Here is a 25,163-nt window from a genome sequence, read left to right as displayed (position 1 = left end):
CTGAGCTTACCACAGAGATATGGGAGCAGAACCGAGCTTACTACAGAGATAAGGGAGCAGAATCGAGCTTACTGCAGAGATATGGGAGCAGAACTGAGCTTAACACAGAGATATGGGAGAAGAACCAAGCTTACTACAGAGATAAGGGAGCAGAACCGAGCTTACTACAGAGATATGGGAGCAGAACCAACCTTACTACAGAGATAAGGGAGCAGAACCGAGCTTACTGCTGAGATAAGGGAGCAGTACCGAGCTTACTACAGAGATATGGGAGCAGAACCGAGCTTACTCTGGAGATATGGGAGCAGAACAGAGCTTACTACAGAGATGTGGGAGAAGAACCGAGCTTACTCTGGAGATATGGGAGCAGAACCGAGCTTACTACAGAGATATGAGAGCAGCACCGAGCTTACTACAGAGATATGGGAGCAGAACCGAGCTTACTACAGAGATATGGTAACAGAACGGAGCTTACTACAGAGATATGGGAGCAAAACGGTGCTTACTACAGATATATGGGAGCAGAACCGAGCTTACTGCAGAGATAAGGGAGCAGAACCGACCTTACTACAGAGATATGGGAGCAGGACCGAGCTTACTGCAGTGATATGGAAGCAGAACTGAGCTTACTACATAGATATGGGAGCAGAACCGAGCTTACTGCAGAGATAAGGGAGCAGAACCGAGCTTACTACAGAGATATGGGAGCAGAACCGAGCTTACTACAGAGATATGGGAGCAGAACCGAGATTACTACAGAGATATGGGAGCAGAACCAAGCTTACTACAGAGATATTGGAGCAGAACCGAGCTTACTCCGGAGATATGGGAGCAGAACCGAGCTTACTACAGAGATATGGGAGCAGAACCGAGCTTACTACAGAGGCATTGGAGCAGAACAGAGCTTACTACAGAGATAAGTGAGCAGAACCGAGCTTAGTGCAGAGATATGGGAGCAGAACCGAGCGTATTACAGAGATATGGTAGCAGAACCGAGCTTACTGCAGATATGGGAGCAGAACCGAGCTTACTACAGAGATATGGGAACAGAACCGAGCTTACTACAGATATATAGGAGCAGAACCGAGTTTACTACAGAGATATAGGAGCAGAACCAAGCTTACTACAGAGATATGGGAGCAGAACCGAGTTTACTACAGAGATATGGGAGCAGAACCGAGCTTACTACAGATATATAGGAGCAGAACCGAGTTTACTACAGAGATATAGGAGCAGAACCAAGCTTACTACAGAGATATGGGAGCAGAACCGAGTTTACTACAGAGATATGGGAGCAGAACCGAGCTTACTACAGAGGCATTGGAGCAGAACAGAGCTTACTACAGAGATAAGTGAGCAGAACCGAGCTTACTGCAGAGATATGGGAGCAGAACCGAGCGTATTACAGAGATATGGTAGCAGAACCGAGCTTACTGCAGAGATATGGGAGCAGAACCAAGCTTACTACGGAGATATGGGAACTGAACCAAGCTTACTACAGAGATATGGGAGCAGAACTGAGCTTACTACAGATATATAGAAGCAGAACTGAGCTTACTACAGAGATATGGGAGCAGAACCGAGCTTACTGCAGAGATAAGGGAGCAGAACCGAGCTTACTACAGAGATATGGGAGCAGAACCGAGCTTACTACAGAGATATGGGAGCAGAACCGAGATTACTACAGAGATATGGGAGCAGAACCAAGCTTACTACAGAGATATTGGAGCAGAACCGAGCTTACTCCGGAGATATGGGAGCAGAACCGAGCTTACTACAGAGATATGGGAGCAGAACCGAGCTTACTACAGAGGCATTGGAGCAGAACAGAGCTTACTACAGAGATAAGTGAGCAGAACCGAGCTTAGTGCAGAGATATGGGAGCAGAACCGAGCGTATTACAGAGATATGGTAGCAGAACCGAGCTTACTGCAGATATGGGAGCAGAACCGAGCTTACTACAGAGATATGGGAACAGAACCGAGCTTACTACAGATATATAGGAGCAGAACCGAGTTTACTACAGAGATATAGGAGCAGAACCAAGCTTACTACAGAGATATGGGAGCAGAACCGAGTTTACTACAGAGATATGGGAGCAGAACCGAGCTTACTACAGATATATAGGAGCAGAACCGAGTTTACTACAGAGATATAGGAGCAGAACCAAGCTTACTACAGAGATATGGGAGCAGAACCGAGTTTACTACAGAGATATGGGAGCAGAACCGAGCTTACTACAGAGGCATTGGAGCAGAACAGAGCTTACTACAGAGATAAGTGAGCAGAACCGAGCTTACTGCAGAGATATGGGAGCAGAACCGAGCGTATTACAGAGATATGGTAGCAGAACCGAGCTTACTGCAGAGATATGGGAGCAGAACCAAGCTTACTACGGAGATATGGGAACTGAACCAAGCTTACTACAGAGATATGGGAGCAGAACCAAGCTTACTACAGAGATATGGGAGCAGAACTGAGCTTACTACAGAGATATGGGAGCAGAACCAAGCTTACTCCAGATATATGGGAGCAGAACCGAGCTTACTACAGAGATGAGGGAGCAGGACCGAGCTTACTACAGAGATAAGGGAGCAGAACCGAGCTTACTACAGAGATAAGGGAGCAGAACCGAACTTACTACGGAGATATGGGAACTGAACCAAGCTTACTACAGAGATATGGGAGCAGAACCGAGCTTACTACAGAGATATGGGAGCAGAACTGAGCTTACTACAGAGATATGGGAGCAGAACCAAGCTTACTCCAGATATATGGGAGCAGAACCGAGCTTACTACAGAGATGAGGGAGCAGGACCGAGCTTACTACAGAGATAAGGGAGCAGAACCGAGCTTACTACAGAGATATGGGAGCAGAACTGAGCTTACTACAGAGATATGGGAGCAGAACCAAGCTTACTCCAGATATATGGGAGCAGAACTGAGCTTACTACAGAGATATGGGAGCAGAACCGAGCTTACTACAGAGATAAGGGAGCAGAACCGAGCTTACTACAGAGATATGGGAGCAGAACCGAGCTTACTACAGAGATAAGGGTGCAGAACCGAGCTTACTGCAGAGATATGGGAGCAGAACCGAGCTTACTACAGAGATATGGGAGCAGAACCGAGCTTACTACAGAGATAAGGGAGCAGAACCGAACTTACTACGGAGATATGGGAGCAGAACCGAGCTTACTCCAGAGATATGGGAGCAGAACCGAGTTTACTACAGAGATAAGGGAGCAGAACCGAACTTACTACGGAGATATGGGAACTGAACCAAGCTTACTATGTCTACTACAAGATACGGAAACAGAACCAATATATATCGTACCAGAATCTAGATTACTACATTGATACAGTACCAGAACCAAGGTTACTGCTTAGATATGGTACCTTAACTGAGCTCACTTACAAACATACATGCAACTCCAGAAACCCGGACATGTAAACACACAGTACGGCAGGGGCATTGCTGGGGTCCTTAAAGATCAAGGGCCCAAGCCTGAAAGTTTCTCCCCATACAACCAACCTTTAGCCATTTAATATAGCATGTACAAATAATTACAGTATACCACTGTTGCTAACCAAAAATACACAATGCAAAGACGAATATTATCAATATTACTACTATAAAAGACCAAAACAATACGGCTGCACAATGCCCACTATCATCACCACCACACCGCGAATACATAATATAACGACCTCTATATAACAAAACATTCCATACAAAGACCAATGACACCACCATGCACCTTCTACTACATAATGACTGAAAAATAAATAAAAAAAAAAGCTACTAAAAAGAGCAATATTGCGTGGCCTAGCGAGGAATGTGAGCGGACGTGCGGCTGATCTCTCTCCCCGCACCGCTCTGAACAGTGACCTTTGAAGGCGCCGCCGAACGCCAAAAACCGGCCAGAGAGGTCCCGCAAGTACCCGGCGAGGGGGAGAAAGCACCGCTGTTAACGAGCGGTGAGGAGCGGAGATGCCGCGCCGCAAGCAGTCGGCGCCAGCAGCCGGCGCGAAAATTCAAGATGGCGCCGTGGCTGAGGAGGAGGCGGCCAGAGCCAGCGTTTCATACCGCCGGAGGCTGGAGGTAATAGCCTGGCTGGAGCGCTTTGCCCGTACGGAGGAGGGGGGAGCCCTGCTGTTGGGTCCAGAAGGACTTGATGAGGTGGAAGCCCTGATGAGGCAGAAAGGTGGAGGGGAAGTCAGTGCCAGTGAAGTGGAGGTGCAACGTTCCCCAGGGAGGGCGCAGGGAGTGCACAGTGCAGAAAATGTGACACCTGCTGATAGCCCTGTGCAGACCAATGATTCTAATGAAGTGCAGCAGCCAAGTACGGGGGAACCAACACTGCAGGACATTTTCTCTGTCGTTATACACTGCAAATCTGCTTTGGCTGCGCTGAACCTAAGGGTGGATGATCTCACAGTTGAAAAGAAGTCCCTTAATTCTGCTATGCACAAAGTGGAAAAAAGAGTGGAGGTGGTGGAGGAGCGTGTGGGCAGTGTGGAGGACCAGACAAACGAACTGTTAAAAAGAGAAAAGAAATATATTCAATGAATCGCAGAGTTAGAATTTAAGACAGATGATTTGGAAAATCGATCCCGGAGAAACAATTTAAGAATAATCGGCGTGCCGGAGAAGGTGGAGGGAAACAACCCCACTGAATATATTGAGGCATGGCTTAAGAACTCGGTGGGAGGAGCAGACCTTACCAACCATTTCTCGGTGGAGAGGGCTCATCGGGTCCCCACTCGTCCTCTGCCGCCTGGATCTGCCCCTCGAGCTATATTGGCAAAAATTTTGGACTACCGGGATCGGGAAACTCTACTGAGGAAGGCTAGGCTGAGTGATGGCCTGAGCATAAACGGAAGTCGGATCTCCATTTATCCGGATTACTCGGCATCGGTGCAGAAACTTAGAATGAAGTTTGGTGAAGTCAAGCGACGGCTCCGTGAACTGGACCTAAAATACTCAATGCTCTACCCAGCCAAGCTCAGGGTGGTGGCGATGGATCGTGTTCAATTTTTTCAAAATCCGGAGGAGGCGACGCAATGGCTGGACACCAACGCCAAGAAAATTGGCACTGATCGGAACCGTTGAGACTGATTCTGAAGATCTATAACTCTACTGGTTCTGCCTCTCTTTGGGGGAGGGGTTCTGTTTGAATGTTACTGTTGAAGTTGGTCTAATTATACCTAACGATTACAGTATTGTGTTCGGCGGCGCAATGAATAGTTCATATTGGTCGCGGTGGGTGGGGGAGAGATGGACGGTAAAGGAACTAGCTCTAGGGTATATCAAGTGCCCTCAATTCTCATATAGAGAAAGAAAGTTCGGAGTATCTGAGTTATTTTGAATTCCAGATGGGGAAGGTTGGTTTAGTCGTTGGGGACATGATGGGTTACTTGGAGGGGATTGACCTGCCTAGGTTGAGCAGAGAAGAATGTGAGTTGTTGGAGGAGCCGATTGGGGAGGAAGAATTGGGAGCTGCTTTGGCGAGGGTTGCTGGGGGTAAGGCTCCGGGGGCGGACGGTATTCCAGCCGAGGTGTACAAGGTACTGAAAGAAACATTGTTGGCCAGATTGTCGGAGGTGTATAATAGTTCACTGGAAAGAGGGGAGCTACCTTCATCAATGAGAGAGGCTATTGTGGTCGTTATACCTAAGGCCGATAAGGACCCACAACTACCAGAATCCTATAGACCAATCTCACTTTTGACGGCCGACATCAAGATTCTGGCAAAAGCTCTGGCAAATAGGTTATCCAGGGTGATTGACAGACTGGTTCACCCGGATCAGTCAGGCTTTATGCCCAACAAATCAACGGCACTCAATCTGAGAAGGTTATTTTTAAATTTGCAAATCCCCTCTGACAATGTCGGAAGACGGGTTGTGGTATCCTTAGACGCCCATAAGGCTTTTGATTGCGTGGAGTGGAGCTATTTGTGGTCAGTACTGGAACGAATGGGGTTTGGACCTAAATTTATTTCATGGGTGCGGCTGTTGTACTCTTCTCCGGTAGCCAAAATTAGAGTGGATAACGCTCTCTCTGAGACCTTTTCATTGTCTAGAGGTACTAGACAGGGCTGCCCTTTGTCCCCGCTGCTCTTTGCGTTGGCGGTGGAACCCCTTGCTGCGAAGATCAGAGGTTCCCGGGAGGTGAGGGGTTTTATGTACGGGGAGGCAGAGGAAAAAGTAGCGTTGTACGCTGATGATATTCTGCTATTCTTGGAGGATTCTGAGGAGACCCTGGTTAAGACGGAAGCCATTATTGAGGAATTTGGTAGTTACTCGGGCCTAAGGATCAATTGGGACAAATCGAATATGATGTTGATAGATGGGGATAGCGGGGACGGTGGTGGGGAGGTTTCTTCTACAAGGTTGAAGCTAGTTGATAAATTTAAATACCTGGGGATTCAGATCGCTCTCCCTTTGACTAGCTTTGAGGAACTGAATTTGGCACCTCTTCTGCGTAGGATACGTACTAAGGTCCAGGCGTGGAGGAAGTTACATTTATCAGTAATCGGCAGGATAAACTTGATAAAGATGATTGTGATGCCACAACTACTTTATGTGCTGCACAACTCCCCTATATGGATATCGCAGAATAGGTTTCGGAGGATTAGATCTTTGTTTGGGGAGCTGATTTGGGGTGGAAAGAGCCCCACATTTAAACAGGAAACTCTACAGAGACCAAAGACGGAGGGAGGGGTGGCATTGCCTAATCCATGGTTGTATTTTTTGGCTTCACAGTGCCAGCATTTCAAGGGATGGGGAGATGTGGTAGGTGGGACGCGGGCACCTTGCAGCCTGAGATCACTGATTGGGACGAAGGTGTTGAGTGAGGGTCTGGAGGGGGGACATTTCCGAGAGAAGGGCTCTAAATTTTGTACTATTAGGCTCATCCATAAGGTTTGGGACAAAGTTAAGGGGATTAGGGGTGTGCACGCACTCACTAGATTCTCACCCATTTGGAATAACTGTGTCCTACAGGAGTTTAGACAGATACAGATGGAGGGATTTCATAATTGGAGGGAGGCAGGCATCTCTCGGATGGGCCAGATTCTACACCAGGGCAGAATTAGAGACTTTGAGGCATTGCAGGAGGAGTTTTTACTACCGGACTCTGAGTTGTTTCAATACCGCCGTCTTTCACATGCGCATCGGGCACAGTGTAGGAGAGGACCCGTTGAAATACAGGTGGACCTAATGCTAGATTTTATCCTTGTAGGGGGTGGCACGAAGGGGGTGATTTCGGGAATATACGAATTCCTTTTGTTCTCTTTCTTGGAGGAACACCCTATTAGGGCAAGGGCGAAATGGGAGGCGGACCTGGGGGCAATTGATAATGATCATTGGGAATCAGTACTGGACTATGTGCCCAAAATATCAATGAGCCAGCCTGGGAGGCTGTCACAATTATTTGTTATTCATAGGGCATATAGAACTCCGGATATGTTATTCAAAGCCGGATTGAGATCTAGTTCAGAATGCCCCAGATGCTCGCAGTCCGATGCGGGCATCCTTCATATGTTATGGCAGTGCCCCAGGTTGTCCTCCTTCTGGGTGGTGGTGCTGAATAAAGTGGGACTGGCATATGGTTGCACTGTGCCGCGTGATCCCCTGGTATGTGTTTGGGCTATGTTGAGGAGATCATAACTGATAAGATGTATAAAGTGGTTATTTGCCAGACTGTTATTTATCGCGCGAAAGTTGATTGCCAAATTCTGGATTAGAGAAGAGCCACCAACAAGGAGAGACTTTATGAAGCAAGTGGACCATATTATTGCTTTGGAGAGGAGTATCTACGTTAGGAGGAGCAAGGCGGACCTCTTTGACAGGCTGTGGAACCCGTGGCTTGAATCAATGTGATTTAAAAGACCTTGTGCTCCATTGGGAGGTTTATTGACAAATCATCCTCCTTTTCTTGTACTTTTATATATGACAAAGTAGGGGGGGGTCGACTCTTGACAGGTCTCTAGAGGGGGGGGGGGAAGGGGGGTGGGAGTTTGGTTTGGGACTAAATATGTTTTCCTTTTTAAAAAAAAAAAAAAAAGTATTGTACACAGATATATTGCTGATAACAAAGTATTCCTTTTATTGTTTATGTGCAATATTTATGGTTTAATAAAAAATATCTGATTTAAAAAAAAAGAGCAATATTCCCACCTTACAGTACGGGAACCGTATATTGGCAGATATCAGTCCTGCAGAACACACAGTTGATTACAGTACAGTTATATACGAGTAGTAACTTACCGCTGACGTTCTTTCTGATTTGGGTCGCTCACTTTTCCCGTCTTTTCCATCTGGCCCAGACCGACATGACAACTTCTCCAGCCACAACTCATCTATACAAATTACAACAAAAACACAACTCCCCCACTCTGCGTGCACCCTAATATTTAAAAAATGGTGTCATTACTCCCTGCCCCGAAAAATTAAAGTGTGCCATAGAAAGTATTATGCTCATACTGTGCTACATAGAAAAGGCCTGTATGCTCCTTTGAAGAACACAATATCCCAAATGCCCCCTTCTAACAACAAATACCCTTGAGTGTCCACTTAAAGATAACAATGCCCCCCAAGAAAAAAATAATGGAACCTGAGTGCCCCTATTAAAACTAATAATGTCCCCATTTATAACAAATAATGTCCTCTGAGTGCCCACACAGCTCTGAATATACAGAATGATGGCCATACAGCCCCCAATACACAATATGATGGTCCCCAAAGCCCTTTATTATACACTAAATGGTGGCCCGATTCTAACGCATCGGGTATTCTAGAATATGCATGTCCACATAGTATATTGCCCAGCCACGTAGTATATTGCCCAGCCACGTAGTATATTGCCCAGCGATATAGTATATTGCCCAGCCACGTAGTATATTGCCCAGCCACGTAATATATTGCCCAGTGACGTAGTATATTGCCCAGTGACGTAGTATATTGCCCAGCTATGTAGTATATTGCCCAGCTACATAGTATATTGCCCAGTGACGTAGTATATTGCCCAGCCACGTAATGGGCTTAAATGAAAATTTGAGCTTTGCCCCCTTTTTATAAGAATTTTGTAGTATTGATTTTTTTTAAAAAAATTCTTTTTATCAGTAATAGAATGTTTTTATATATGTGTTTTTAATAAAATCTTACCTGTATATGTAACTTTGTTCTCTTGTGAACCACCAGTACCATCAATTTCATTTATTTTTTCTATTATTTATTTTTGTGTTTTAGGTCCGGATTTTAATTTTTATTTTTTTATACTTGTAGCTATACATACCTGATGTTGAGATTCTGTGGATGATCTGAAATTATGGCCCTCTGGATTACTTTCGTGGTTGTTGCCAGCCCGACTGGAAGTCGTTATCCTCTATGAAGATCCTGTGGATGGAGATGGGAAGATTTTGATCTCTACATTTGCAAAAGATATTTAACAGTAGTAACTGGAGTATTTGTATGTTTATTTTGATATAGAAGTTCATTGCTCTTTAGAATCTGTATATATAAAATAGTTACATTAGGTTTGTAAGTTATTAGCCCATACATCTGTAAAATTTAGTGTAAAATTTAGTGTGTATTCAAATGTACGGCCTCATATGCCATATACGGGGACACAGTGGGTCTATGTCCTTGTATATAGACTGATTGAAGTAAACATGGTAGAGTTGTCAAGGTAAAAATATATGTCTTTATACACTTTTGTACTTTTATATATTCTTATGCTGTGAAACAATAAGTTTTTCCCTTCGCTTGCTAATGCAAATTTAACTGTATTTAAGATGGCTGCCAGTATTCACCTTTGCCCTACTTTCAGGCTGAAGAAACAAGTTTCACATTCCAGAAGGACAAGTATCATTTCTCTGGAAATGATACTTAAAGCGATGTGGACAAGATGTGGACAAAGGAAGATTCATCAGATGATGTCAGAGCCAATCAGAAGGACTGAATACTAGATACATTGCTTAACCCCCGCCTAACCCCGCCCTCTGCACACCTTCCCCCAATGGATCATGTAATATTGTGTATCAGGAAATAAAGTTCAGTCGTTGCTGTGACGTTACACACGAGTATGCAATGAGTTTGAACCAGCATTGTGTCTGACTCATTCTTATCCGGTACCAACATGCTCTTAATATGATTTGGAATGACTGGTGGATGAAGGGTATTGTCGTGACGACCCCGACAGAGTAGATTATTCCATGTGGCCATTGGATTGTTGAGGCTCTGATATAGCCTTACCTATGGAGCCCATTCATTCATACCTTATGGAGTACTGTGAAATACAAGCCGTCATGTTAATATAGATGGGCAGGTTATTCAATGGGGTAATTATATTGATTTCCTTTTTCATTTGGTGCTGTATTGGAATGTGCACTGAGAGACTGAGGTCAGCACCTGAGAATCCTCCTATACTGCGCTCTGGGTGGAGCGCATGCGCGGTCTGTGATCCGGAGTCTGTGTCACTGCGTCCCCGTGTCCTAGGCAACGTCGGGCACTTAGTCCCGTGCGTCCGGTCACGTGGGGCGCGGCCTCGGACTTCCGGGTCCTCCTGACCGCGCATGCGCCGACCATACACTTAGGGGCGCAGATGATAGGAGGACGCACATTATAAAAGAGCATCCCGGACCGTAGTGTGACACCCCCTGACGAAGGAGAATTGTCCGAAACGCGCGTCGGGGTACGTTACAGCAGGACCCAGCCACCCAATAAGGTATATACCGGCATATGATTTGAATTAGTCCTATTTGTTCATTTGCACATCATTGAGTTCAATGCTCATTAGGAGCAGTTTATTAGCATAGATTAGCACATTACAGTGGGTTTTATGCACTTGACACTTTGTATATTGGCAGATTCCTCTTTATATATTTTATGAGTGTATTTTAGTGTATGAGGAAATGAGGTTGGTTATTTGGTTTTCACACACGTATATTTATGCACTTTATACACATATTGTTTACATATTATGAACTGGGACACATCGTGCAATATTGGGTGAGCTTGTTAAATCTATTTTATATAGTAGTTCTGCTGTACGCACAAATCTATTTGGTTTTATATCTTTTATAAATTATTTTATGTACTGTCATTTGATTATAAATTAATAAAAATATATATTGGCAATTATCTCTGGTCTGGGTAATCCCTGGTGTTCCATATTGGGTGTGACGGAGGTACTTTCGTTCACTTGGTGGTAGTAGTCACCGTCCTTACACAGAGCACTGCTGTGATATATTTCCTCAAGTATTGAATATACATGAATATATATTTGAATTAAATTGTATATGTATATCACTGAGCGGTAAATCTGTGTTTTTCATATTTGCCCAGCCACGTAGTATATTGCCCAGTGACGTAGTATATTGCCCAGCCACGTAGTATATTGCCCAGTGACGTAGTATATTGCCCAGTGATGTAGTATATTGCCCAGCCACGTAGTATATTGCTCAGTGACGTAGTATATTGCCCAGCGATGTAGTATATTGCCCAGCCATGTAGTATATTGCCCAGTGACGTAGTATATTGCCCAGTGACGTAGTATATTGCCCAGCTACGTAGTATATTGCCCAGCTACGCAGTATATTGCCCAGCCACGTAGTATATTGCCCAGTGATGCAGTATATTGCCCAGTGACATAGTATATTGCCCAGCCACGTAGTATATTGCCCAGTGACGTAGTATATTGCCCAGTAATGTAGTATATTGCCCAGTGACGTAGTATATTGCACAGCGACGTAGTATACAGCACAGAGCCACGTAGTATATTGCCCAGCTACGTAGTATATTGCCCAGTGACGTAGTATATTGCCCAGCTACGTAGTATATTGCCCAGTGACGTAGTATATTGCCCAGCCACGTAGTATATTGCCCAGTGACGTAGTATATTGCCCAGTGACGTAGTATATTGCCCAGCCATGTAGTATATTGCCCAGTGACGTAGTATATTGCCCAGTGACGTAGTATATTGCCCAGCCACATAGTATATTGCCCAGCTACGTAGTATATTGCCCAGTGATGTAGTATATTGCCCAGCTACGTAGTATATTGCCCAGTGACGTAGTATATTGCTCAGCCACGTAGTATATTGCCCAGTGACGTAGTATATTGCCCAGTGACGTAGTATATTGCCCAGCCACGTAGTATATTGCCCAGCTACATAGTGTATTGCCCAGCCACGTAGTATATTGCACAGCGACGTAGTATATTGCCCAGCCACGTAGTATATTGCACAGCAACATAGTATATTGCACAGTTACGTAGTATATTGCCCAGTGACGTAGTATATTGCCCAGTGACGTAGTATATTGCACAGCAACGTAGTATGCAGCACAGAGCCATGTAGTATATTGCCCAGCCATGTAGAATATTGCACAGCGACGTAGTATATTGCCCAGCCACGTAGTATATTGCACAGCAACGTAGTATATTGCCCAGCCACGTAGTATATTGCACAGCGACGTAGTATATTGCAGTTATGTAGTATATTGCCCAGTCATGTAGTATATTGCCCAGTGACGTAGTATATTGCACAGCGACGTAGTATACAGCACAGAGCCACGTAGTATATTGCCCAGCTACGTAGTATATTGCCCAGTGACGTAGTATATTGCCCAGCCACGTAGTATATTGCCCAGCTACGTAGTATATTGCCCAGTGACATAGTATATTGCCCAGTGACGTAGTATATTGCCCAGCCACGTAGTATATTGCCCAGCTACATAGTGTATTGCCCAGCCACGTAGTATATTGCACAGCGACGTAGTATATTGCCCAGCCACGTAGTATATTACACAGCGACATAGTATATTGCACAGTTACGTAGTATATTGCCCAGTGACGTAGTATATTGCCCAGCCATGTAGTATATTGCACAGCGACGTAGTATATTGCCCAGCCACGTAGTATATTGCACAGCAACGTAGTATATTGCCCAGCCACGTAGTATATTGCACAGCGACGTAGTATATTGCAGTTACGTAGTATATTGTAGTATATTGCCCAGTCATGTAGTACATTGCCCAGTGACGTAGTATATTGCACAGCGACGTAGTATACAGTACAGAGCCACATAGTATATTGCCCAGCTACGTAGTATATTGCCCAGTGACGAAGTATATTGCCCAGTGACGTAGTATATTGCACAGCAACGTAGTATGCAGCACAGAGCCATGTAGTATATTGCCCAGCCATGTAGTATATTGCACAGCGACGTAGTATATTGCCCAGCCACGTAGTATATTGCACAGCAACGTAGTATATTGCCCAGCCACGTAGTATATTGCCCAGCTACGTAGTATATTGCCCAGTGACGTAGTATATTGTCCAGCTACGTAGTATATTGCCCAGTGACGTAGTATATTGCCCAGCCACGTAGTATATTGCCCAGCTACATAGTATATTGCCCAGTGACGTAGTATATTGCCCAGCTACATAGTATATTGCCCAGTGACGTAGTATATTGCACAGCGACGTAGTATATTGCCCAGCCACGTAGTATATTGCCCAGTGACGTAGTATATTGCCCAGCCATTTAGTATGTTGCCCAGCCACGTAGTATATTGCCCAGTGACGTAGTATATTGCACAGCGACGTAGTATACAGCACAGAGCCACATAGTATATTGCCCAGTGACGTAGTATATTGCCCAGCCATTTAGTATGTTGCCCAGCTACGTAGTATATTGCCCAGTGACGTAGTATATTGCCCAGCCACGTAGTATATTGCCCAGTGACGCAGTATGGTATATTGCCCAGCCACGTAGCATATTGCCCAGCTACATAGTATATTGCCCAGTGACGTAGTATATTGCACATTGACGTAGTATACAGCACAGAGCCACGTGGTATATTGCCCAGCCATGTAGTATATTGTCCAGTCACGTAGTATATTGTCCAGTGACATAGTATATTGCCCAGCCACGTAGTATATTGCCCAGTCACGTAGTATATTGCCCAGCTACGTAGTATATTGCCCAGTGACGTAGTATATTGCCCAGTGACGTAGTATATTGCCCAGCCACGTAGTATATTGCCCAGCTACATAGTGTATTGCCCAGCCACGTAGTATATTGCACAGCGACGTAGTATATTGCCCAGCCACGTAGTATATTGCACAGCGACATAGTATATTGCACAGTTACGTAGTATATTGCCCAGTGACGTAGTATATTGCCCAGCCATGTAGTATATTGCACAGCGACGTAGTATATTGCCCAGCCACGTAGTATATTGCACAGCAAGGTACTATATTGCCCAGCCACGTAGTATATTGCACAGCGACGTAGTATATTGCAGTTACATAGCTACATAGTACAGTACAGAGCCACGTAGTATATTGCCCAGCTACGTAGTATATTGCCCAGTGACGTAGTATATTGCCCAGCCACATAGTATATTGCCCAGCTACGTAGTATATTGCCCAGTGACGTAGTATATTGTCCAGCTACGTAGTATATTGCCCAGTGACGTAGTATATTGCCCAGCCACGTAGTATATTGCCCAGCTACATAGTATATTGCCCAGTGACGTAGTATATTGCCCAGCTACATAGTATATTGCCCAGTGACGTAGTATATTGCACAGCGACGTAGTATATTGCCCAGCCACGTAGTATATTGCCCAGTGACGTAGTATATTGCCCAGCCATTTAGTATACGCTAGTATATTGCCCAGCCACGTAGTATATTGCCCAGTGACGTAGTATATTGCACAGCGACGTAGTATACAGCACAGAGCCACATAGTATATTGCCCAGCCACGTAGTATATTGCCCAGTGACGTAGTATATTGCCCAGCCACATAGTATATTGCCCAGCTACGTAGTATATTGCCCAGTGACGTAGTATATTGCCCAGCCACGTAGTATATTGCCAAGTGACGTAGTATATTGCCCAGCCACGTAGTATATTGCCCAGCTACATAGTATATTGCCCAGTGACGTAGTATATTGCACAGCGACGTAGTATACAGCACAGAGCCACATAGTATATTGCCCAGCCACGTAGTATATTGCCCAGTGACGTAGTATATTGCCCAGCCACATAGTATATTGCCCAGCTACGTAGTATATTGCCCAGTGACGTAGTATATTGCCCAGCCACGTAGTATATTGCCAAGTGACGTAGTATATTGCCCAGCCACGTAGTATATTGCACAGCGATGTAGTATACAGTACAGAGCCACGTAGTATATTGCCCAGCTACGTAGTATATTGCCCAGCCACATAGTATATTGCCCAGCTACGTAGTATATTGCCCAGTGACGTAGTATATTGCCCAGCCACGTAGTATATTGCCAAGTGACGTAGTATATTGCCCAGCCACGTAGTATATTGCCCAGCCACGTAGTATATTGCCCAGTGACGTAGTATATTGCACAGCGACGTAGTATATTGCCCAGCCACGTAGTATATTGCCCAGTGACGTAGTATATTGCCCAGCCATTTAGTATGTTGCCCAGCTACGTAGTATATTGCCCAGTGACGTAGTATATTGCCCAGCCACGTAGTATATTGCCCAGTGACGTAGTACGGTATATTGCCCAGCCACGTAGCATATTGCCCAGCTACATAGTATATTGCCCAGTGACGTAGTATATTGCACATTGACGTAGTATACAGCACAGAGCCACGTAGTATATTGCCCAGCCACGTAGTATATTGCCCAGTGACATAGTATATTGCACAGCGACGTAGTATATTGCCCAGTCACGTAGTATATTGCCCAGTCACGTAGTATATTGTCCAGTGACATAGTATATTGCCCAGCCACGTAGTATATTGCCCAGTCACGTAGTATATTGCCCAGCCACGTAGTATATTGCCCAGCCACATATGTCACAGGTTACAAAATAAAAAATAAACATACTCACCTTCGGATCCGAGGGCCCCTTGTAGTTCTGACATACTCACCATGCGATCTGATCCGAGGGCCCCTTGTAGCGCGCGGCTGCCGCCATCTTCCGTTGCCAGGATGCATTGCAAAATTACCCAGATGACTTAGCGGTCTCGCGAGGCCGCTAAGTCTTCTGGGTAATTTTGCAATAAATCGCCGGGAATGGAAGATAGCGGCCAGCTCAGCGGACTACAGAGGGTGAGTATAGCAGGTTTGGATTTTTTAAATTATTTTTAACATTACATTTTTTACTATTGATGCCGCATAGGCAGCATCAATAGTAAAAAGTTGGGGACACACAGGGTTAATAGCGGCGGTAACGGAGTGCGTTACCCGCGGTATAACGCGGTCCGTTACCGCCGGCATTAACCCTGTGTTAGCGGTGACTGGAGGGGAGTATGCGGGCGCCGTGCACTGACTGTGGGGAGTAAGGAGCGGCCATTTTCTTCTTCTGATTGGTCGTGGCTATTTTGCTGCAACCAATCAGCGACTTGGATTTCCATGATAGACAGAGGCCGCGACCAATGAATATCCGTGACAGACAGACAGAAGGACAGAAAGACGGAAGTGACCCTTAGACAATTATATAGTAGATTGAGGACCCCAGAGCTCCCTATATATAATAAAATGGCTATATAACACCTATATAAAATATGATGTTCCCATTGACCCTATACACCATGTTCCAAATTATTAGGCAAATTACATTTTTCTCGGATTTTCCTAAATGGTCGGTGCACATGACAGTCAGTCTAATAAAAGTCATCACCCGTTAGAGTATACATCGAATTTTATTGAAGAAACCTCCCAATGATAACAGTATAATCTCCAAAATGAATAAAACCTCACAATGCACTGTTCCAAATTATTAGGCACAGTAGAATTTCTAAACATTTGATATGTTTTAAAGAACTGAAAATGCTCATTTGTGGAATTTGCAGCATTAGGAGGTCACATTCACTGAACAAAAATGCTATTTAAGTCCAAAACATCCTAACAGGCCAAGTTACATTACATAGGAACCCTTATTTGATATCACCTTCACAATTCTTGCATTCTTGAGTTTTTGGAGAGTTTCTGCTTGTATTTCTTTGCATGAAGTCAGAATAGCTTCCCAGAGCCGCTGTTTTGATGTGAGCTGCCTCCCACCCTCATAGATCTTGTGCTGGATGATATTCCAAAGGTTTTCTATAGGGTTGAGGTCAGGGGAAGATGGTGGCCACACCATGATTTTATCTCCGTTTATGCCCATAGCAGCTAGTGACTCAGAGGTATTCTTTGCAGCATGAGATGGGGCATTGTCATGCATGAAGATGATTTTGCTCCTGAAGGCACGTTTCTGCTTTTTATACCATGGAAGAAAGTTGTCAGTCAGAAACTCTATATACTTTGTAGAGGTCATTTTCACACCTTCAGGAACCTTAAAGGGCCCGACCAGCTGTTTCCCCATGATTCTGGCCCAATACATGACTCCTCCACCTCCTTGCTGACGTCGCAGCCTTTTTGGGACATGGTGGCCATCCACCAACCATCCACTACTCCATCCATCTGGACCATCCAGGGTTGCTCGATACTCATCAGTAAACAAGACTGTTTGAAAATTAGTCTTCATGTATGTCTGGGCCCACTGCAACCGTTTCTGCTTGTGAACACTGTTTAGGGGTGGCCGAATAGTAGGTTTATGCCCCACAGCAAGCCTTTGAAGGATTCTACACCTTGAGGTTCGAGGGACTCCAGAGGCACCAGCAGCTTCAAATAACTGTTTGCTGCTTTGTAATGGTATTTTGGCAGCTGTTCTCTTAATCCAATCAATTTGTCTGGCAGAAACCTTCCTCATTATGCCTTTATCTGCTTGAACTCTGTCTGTGCTCTGTTTCAGTCACAAATCTCTTCACAGTATGATGATCACTCTTAAGTTTTTGTGAAATATCTAATGTTTTCATACCTTGACCAAGGCATTGTACTATTTAACGCTTATCAGCAGCAGAGAGATACTTGCTATTTCCCATATTGCTTGAAACCTGTGGCCTGCTTAACCCCTTAATCCCATATGACGTACTATCCCGTCGAGGTGGGGTGGGCTTTAATTCCCACCGACGGGATAGTACGTCATAGGCGATTGGCCGCGCTCACGGTGGGAGCGCGGCCGGGTGTCAGCTGCCTATCGCAGCTGACATCCGGCACTATGTGCCAGGAGCGGTCACGGACCACCCCCGGCACATTAACCCCCGGCACACCGCGATCAAACATGATCGCGATGTGCCGGCGGTATAGGGAAGCATCGCGCAGGGAGGGGGCTCCCTGCGGGCTTCCCTGAGACCCCCGCAGCAATGCGATGTGATCGCGTTGTTGCGAGTGTCTCCTACCTCCCTCCTCCTTGCTGGACCCGGATCCAAGATGGCTGCGGCATCCGGGTCCTGCAGGGAGGGAGGTGGCTTACCAAGTGCCTGCTCAGAGCAGGCACTTGGTAACGCTGCACTACACTGCTCTCAGACAGATCGGTGATCTGTCAGAGTACTGTCCCCCCCTGGGACAAAGTAAAAAAGTTTAAAAAAATTTTTCCAAATGTGTAATAAAAAAAAAAAAAAAATATTCCTAAATAATGAAAAAAAATATATATATATTATTCCCATAAATACATTTCTTTATCTAAATAATAAAAAAAAACAATAAAAGTACACATATTTAGAGTCGCCACGTCCGTAACGACCCGACCTATAAAACTGGCCCACTAGTTAACCCCTTCAGTAAACACCGTAAGAAAAAAAAAAAACGAGGCAAAAAACAACGCTTTATTATCACACCGCCGAACAAAAAGTGGAATAACACGCGATCAAAAAGACAGATATAAATAACCATGGTACCGCTGAAAGCGTCATCTTGTCCCGCAAAAAACGAGCCACCATACAGCATCATCAGCGAAAAAATAAAAAGTTATAGTCCTGAGAATAAAGCGATGCAAAAATAATTATTTTTTCTATAAAATAGTTTTTATCGTATAAAAGCGTCAAAACATTAAAAATGATTTAAATGAGGTATTGCTGTAATCGTACTGACCCGAAGAATAAAACTGCTTTATCAATTTTACCAAACGTGGAACGGTATAAACGCCTCCCCCAAAAGAAATTCATGAATAGCTGGTTTTTGGTCATTCTGCCTTACAAAAATCGTAATAAAAAGCGATCTAAAAATGTCACGTGCCCGAAAATGTTACCAATAAAAACGTCAACTCGTCCCGCAAAAAACAAGACCTCACATGACTCTGTGAACCAAAATATGGAAAAATTATAGCTCTCAAAATGTGGTAACGCAAAAAAAATATTTTTTGCAATAAAAAGCGTCTTTCAGTGTGACGGCTGCCAATCATAAAAATCCGCTAAAAAAACCGCTATAAAAGTAAATCAAACCCCCCTTCATCACCCCCCTAGTTAGGGAAAAATTAAAAAAATGTATTTATTTCCATTTTCCCATTAGGGTTAGGGCTAGGGTTAGGGTTATGGTTAGGGCTAGGGTTAGGGTTAGGGTTAGGGCTAGGGTTAGGATTAGGGCTAGGGTTAGGGTTAGGGCTAGGATTAGGGTTAGGGTTAGGGCTAGGGTTAGGGCTAGGGTTAGGGTTAGGGCTAGGGTTAGGGCTAGGTTTAGGGCTAGGGTTAGGGCTAGGGTTAGGGTTAGGGCTAGGGTTAGGGCCACAGTTAGGGTTGGGGCTAAAGTTAGGGTTAGGGTTGAGGCTAAAGTTACGGTTAGGGTTTAGATTACATTTACAGTTGGGAATAGGGTTGGGATTAGGGTTAGGGGGGTGTCAGGGTTAGAGGTGTGGTTAGGGTTACTGTTGGGATTAGGGTTAGGGGTGTGTTTGGATTAGGGTTTCAGTTATAATTGAGGGGCTTCCACTGTTTAGGCACATCAGGGGCTCTCCAAACGCGACATGGCGTCCGATCTCAATTCCAGCCAATTCTGCGTTGAAAAAGTAAAACAGTGCTCCTTCCCTTCCAAGCTCTCCCGTGTGACCAAACAGGGGCTTACCCCAACATATGGGGTATCAGCGTACTCAGGACAAATAGGACAACAACTTTTGGGGTCCAATTTCTCCTGTTATCCTTGGGAAGATACAAAACTGGGGGCTAAAAAATATTTTTTTGTGGGAAACACTTGTAGTGAAACACTTGGGGGTTCAAAGTTCTCACAGCACATCTAGATGAGTTCCCTGGGGGGTCTAGTTTCCAATATGGGGTCACTTGTGGGGGGTTTCTGCTGTTTAGGTACATTAGGGGCTCTGCAAACGCAATGTGACACCTGCAGACCATTCCATCTAAGTCTGCATTCTAAATGGCGCTCCTTCCCTTCCGAGCCCTCCCATGCGGCCAAACAGTGGTTCCCCCCTACATATGGGGTATCAGCACACTCAGGACAAATTGGACAACAACTTTTGGGGTCGAATTTCTCTTCTTACCCTCGGGAAAATACAAAACTGGGGGCTAAAAAATATTTTTTTTGTGGGAAAAATTTTTTGTTTTATTTTTACGGCTCTGCATTATAAACTTCTGTGAAGCCCTTGGTGGGTCAAAGCGCCCAAAACTAGATAAATTCCTTAGGGGGTCTACTTTCCAAAATGGTGTCACTTGTGGGGGGTTTCAATGTTTAGGCACATCAGTGGCTCTCCAAACGCAACATGGTGTCCCATCTCAATTCCTGTCAATTTTGCATTGAAAAGTCAAACGGCGCTCCTTCCCTTCCGAGCTCTCCCATTCGCCCAAACAGTGGTTTACCCCCACATATGGGGTATCAGCGTACTCAGGACAAATTGTACAACAACTTTCGGGGTCCAATTTCTTCTCTTACCCTTGGGAAAATAAAAAATTGGGGGCGAAAAGATAATTTTTGTGAAAAAACATGATTTTTTATTTTTACGGTTCTGCATTATAAACTTCTGTGAAGCACTTGGTGGGTCAAAGTGCTCACCACACCTCTAGATAAGTTCCTTAGGGGGTCTACTTTCCAAAATGATTTAAAAAAAGAAGAGAAAGAAATAGACCAAAAATCGGGGATCACCGGAGGCACGGATCAAATAAAAAAAGGCAAATTTTATTAAAAAGTGTATAGACGGACACAGAAAACCACATAGAGCACACATTAAAAACATTTAAAACATTGGTCATCCATGTGACCTATACATGGTACACTTAGGCCCAAAATGGAGCCATCCCCCTGTATGAGCCAACTCCCCAGTATCAATAGATGACAAATATAAAGAAAATCCTAACTATTACCGAGTGTGATGTCTATGTGAACAGCACCTTATTTTATTATACAAAAAATATTGAAGATATTGATTAAAGAGAGCTAAATGGTAAGTACACATATAGTCATATAGCTAGCACATTCAGCATGTGTCACAATGACTTGTAAGGAGATCCACATTGTCTAGATGCACCATGTTATAATGAAGGCAACATCCATGGTGCAAACATATGAAAAAAATGAGTCATCTAGACATGAACTCCAATTGCCATAGAAATAAATAAAGATACCTATGGAGATGCAGATAACCAGCCCAGCTGAGGGCACAATCAGGTTCAAAGACTAATATGTCTATTAGCAGAGTAAGTACGAGACTCAATGTGCCAAAGCTGCAGAGACTCCCATGCTGAAGAGGCATACACACAGTTACCAAAGCCTCTGGGGCTAGATGACCAAAGCTCAATCACGGCATATAAAGTGAAGCCAAGGGCTGCTGGACACACACGGGACCACCTGGGGAGTGGAGACAGGGGGTACGCTGACCCGACGCGTGTCGCCACACTCAGTGGCTTCGTCAGGGGTAACTCCTGTCAGTGTACTGCATCCTAATATACGGATTAATCACTTAAGAAATAGCGGCAGCTGTGCTGCTTACCAGAGAAGCATGTAGTCAGGAAACATTGAGGTGCCTCCCCCAGCATCCAGGGAGAGCTGCCAGCACCTGCGCACACAGGCGTCTCTCCTGTGTAATGTCTCGTCACACCAGGTTGTCAAGGGTGCCTGGCAACACCCCGCGTCATCGGATCTTCAACACAGTAGCCATGGGAGCACCGACGCTTGGGCTGGTATGCGTCCCTGCGCCCCCTGGTGGAGTATTGCAAGTGCTTGTGAATGTTTCAGTTCTAAATGCACAAAAACATTGCAAAAGGACAGTGGAGCTGGCTGCATACGTGAGCTCCATCCATTACATGTTATTGCACCCAGGCAGCATGAATGCTGTGCCTGTAATGTATCACCATACTTTGTATACAGGGTGCCGACAGACACCTTTAACCCCATGCGTGCCATCGCGCAGGGGAGCAGAAAAGTGGCACAAACATGTACATAGCAAATGCCACACTTAGATCAAGATGCCAGAGGGGCCCAGCAACATTCCCCCCATACCACGTCATCAGATCTCAGGCAGAGTTGTCATGGGCACATGGACACTTGACCTGATGTGCGTCTTCGTGCCCCATGTTGGTGCACTACAGGCTCTTATGAGCATTAGATTGCAAGTGCCCAGAACCACCGTAAGCCTACAGATATACAAATACCAGTAAGGCAACATATAGTCTCGTATAGGATAACGATATCTCATTAGATAAGCTTCGGCACATTCAAAGTAAGTTATCATAGCTGTGTACAGGGACTTCACCTGTCACATTTCATTGCACCCAGGCAGCAGTTATGTAGCTGCATAGATGCCACACCTGTAGTATTTAGGACATACCCAGACATCCAACCCCACGCGTGTCATCGTGCAGGGGGGCAAACAGGTGTAAAAAATGTGCATTGCCACATACATTGCCACATCGGGTAGGACCATAACTTTGTTAGAATGGAGCACGTAGCGTAAAGCATGCTCTTCTAGTGCCCTAATCAGGACTATTACAAGACTTAAAGACTCCATACCTTATGTGCAATATCATATTATAAACACTCAAGTCATGCTACAACTCAGCCAGCGTTGGCCCTATATGGGATTGCTGGAATTCCCCAGTTACACTTTGTCCAACCCCAAAAGTCTTAAAGGGAACCCGTCACCTGAATTCGGCGGGACAGGCCCGCGGCCACACGGGCGGGGCCCCCGGGCGCCCGACCCAAAAACACCCGCCGGCCGCAACACCGGGCCGAAGCTCACTCCCCGCCCTCCGCAGCACACGCCCGCGCAAGACAATAATCTTGCCCCGCGCAGGTGTGCACCACGGAGGACACAGCACGAACCCCAATCCAACATCCCGGCCAGCACGCAGCCAGCGGGCAAGGAAAGGGCGAAGCAAACACCCGAAAACCCCGCCCACACGACCGCAAACCCGCCCCGCCAAACCCAGGCGACAGGCCCCCCTCAATCAGGGTGCAAATATGGGCTCCCATCACACTCCAGGCAAAATTGCCCGGGGCACGTGGACAACTATGCTCACTGTATGTCAACACCAAATACGTCATTACAAACCAGTAATGTAGACTTGAAATGGCTGGAAAGCATGACAAAAATAAATATTTACATGTAAAATTGCTGGTTTAATGAAGCAACCTAAAGCCTCTTTCAAGGACAGAATAATATTATATATATACATATTCCATGTAAACTCAAAGTGGGCCACAGATGGGATGTGGCACTACTACAAAGAGACAAAATCACTGCAGAAGTCCCAATTATCAAAAGATATTTGGACATGCAGGTCAAGGGCATACGGTCTGGTGTTGTTGACAAAGACATCACATATAGAACCAGCAGGAGTGATACTAGTACGAAAGGTGCTTATATTAAATTAGAGTCCTAGTAGTGCTGTTCACATAGAGATCCAATTTCTACCTAGGCTACTGCAAGTTATTGCTAAATAGAAGACCTAGTTCAAAATATAAAGGTGATGAATGATGATAACAAGACCAGAAACATATAAAGCGTTCCTAGACATACATGCATTTGCATATTTCCCATAAGGGATGGGGGCATTTTTCTGGATCACTGCGTTGAGAAACACGTGATGGTGTCTCCGCGGTGTTGGATGTTTTGATCTCCCCGAGGTCATTCATCCTTATGTTTATAGTCCTTTTACTAGGCACTGCTCCTAATAGCCAGTTTCCTACTCCACACTGATGAGGGGCAAATACCCCGAAACAGCTGTCTGTGGATGGATACCATGTTTTGGCATAGGTGGTTTTTCTTTTTGGATGCTGCCCTTCCCGTGGTTGTTCCTTCTCGGTGAAAGTCCTGGCTATTTATTGCTTGCGTTGAGAAACACGTGATGGTGTCTCCGCGGCTTTTCTACATGCATTTGCTTCACCATTGCCACAGAGAGTTCCAGAACATCGCAGAAGATGTTCAATGGATCAGGAACTTGATGGTGATGCATCCAGATGGGAAAGGAACCTGACAATCATGTGAGCTCCTGAAATAAATCTTGCCTTCCTTGATGAGAGAGACAATTTGCAGATCATTGCTTATTTCTTTAAGCTTATTATTAGTTATAGCTAAATAGAGTTTTATGTTCCTCTCTCCCACGATACAAAATGTCTCAGTTCATAATATAAGATCTTAGAACGACATAAGTTGAGTTCACATTATATTACTGTAATATCCGTCTGTATTACATTACTCGCTGTATATTCCATGGTTCCCCTTAATAGGATCCCTAGGACTGAAAGTTTTGACTTACGCCTGTAAAGACAACCCCCAGTTAGGGACTTGCAGTTGGATCTGCTTGTTTCGCAGTTTCCTAATGTTCGATATATTCATAATCTATACCTCTTAGACGCTGAGAGGTAGACATTACCCTGTGTGGCCTATTTAAAAAAAACAAAAAAACAATCAGGTTCCTCGCATCATGTTCTCATTCACTTTATGCAGTTAATAGCCCTCTGTGTCTGTACTGCTACATACTTAGGCAGTTAACTGGTTCATGCAGCTTTACATGAACACCCAAGCCTTACACTATGGCCGGTCCGAATAACTAAAGCAATTGTTACCATCCACCTCTCGTGTCTCCCCTTTTCCTCATAGTTTGTAAGCTTGCGAGCAGGGCCCTCATTCCTCCTGGTATCTGTTTTGAACTGTATTTCTGTTATGCTGTAATGTCTATTGTCTGTACAAGTCCCCTCTATAATTTGTAAAGCGCTGCGGAATATGTTGGCGCTATATAAATAAAAATTATTATTATTATTATTATTACTATCTAACATCTATACTTCCACCTTGCTCTTTTTTCCATATAATATGGCATGACTAAAAACTTGCTCATTGAATGTC

General features: G+C 44.8%; 1 long non-coding RNA gene across 1 annotated transcript in view; it reads right to left on the bottom strand.

The window, feature by feature from the left end:
* The window catches only part of LOC138663186 (uncharacterized), a 45,237-nt gene extending 23,344 nt beyond the window's left edge, over positions 1-21,893 (bottom strand). The window contains exons 1-2 of the long non-coding RNA XR_011318127.1: positions 21,807-21,893; positions 9,302-9,402 (exon numbers count right to left, since the gene is read on the bottom strand). This is a non-coding gene — a long non-coding RNA (uncharacterized lncRNA). The remainder of the gene's footprint in view (positions 1-9,301; positions 9,403-21,806) is intronic.
* Between the last annotated feature and the right edge of the window lie 3,270 nt (positions 21,894-25,163).

Source organism: Ranitomeya imitator, chromosome 2 (genome assembly GCF_032444005.1).
Source record: "Ranitomeya imitator isolate aRanImi1 chromosome 2, aRanImi1.pri, whole genome shotgun sequence".
NCBI lineage: Eukaryota > Metazoa > Chordata > Amphibia > Anura > Dendrobatidae > Ranitomeya > Ranitomeya imitator.
This window is presented reverse-complemented; position numbering and strand designations above follow the sequence as displayed.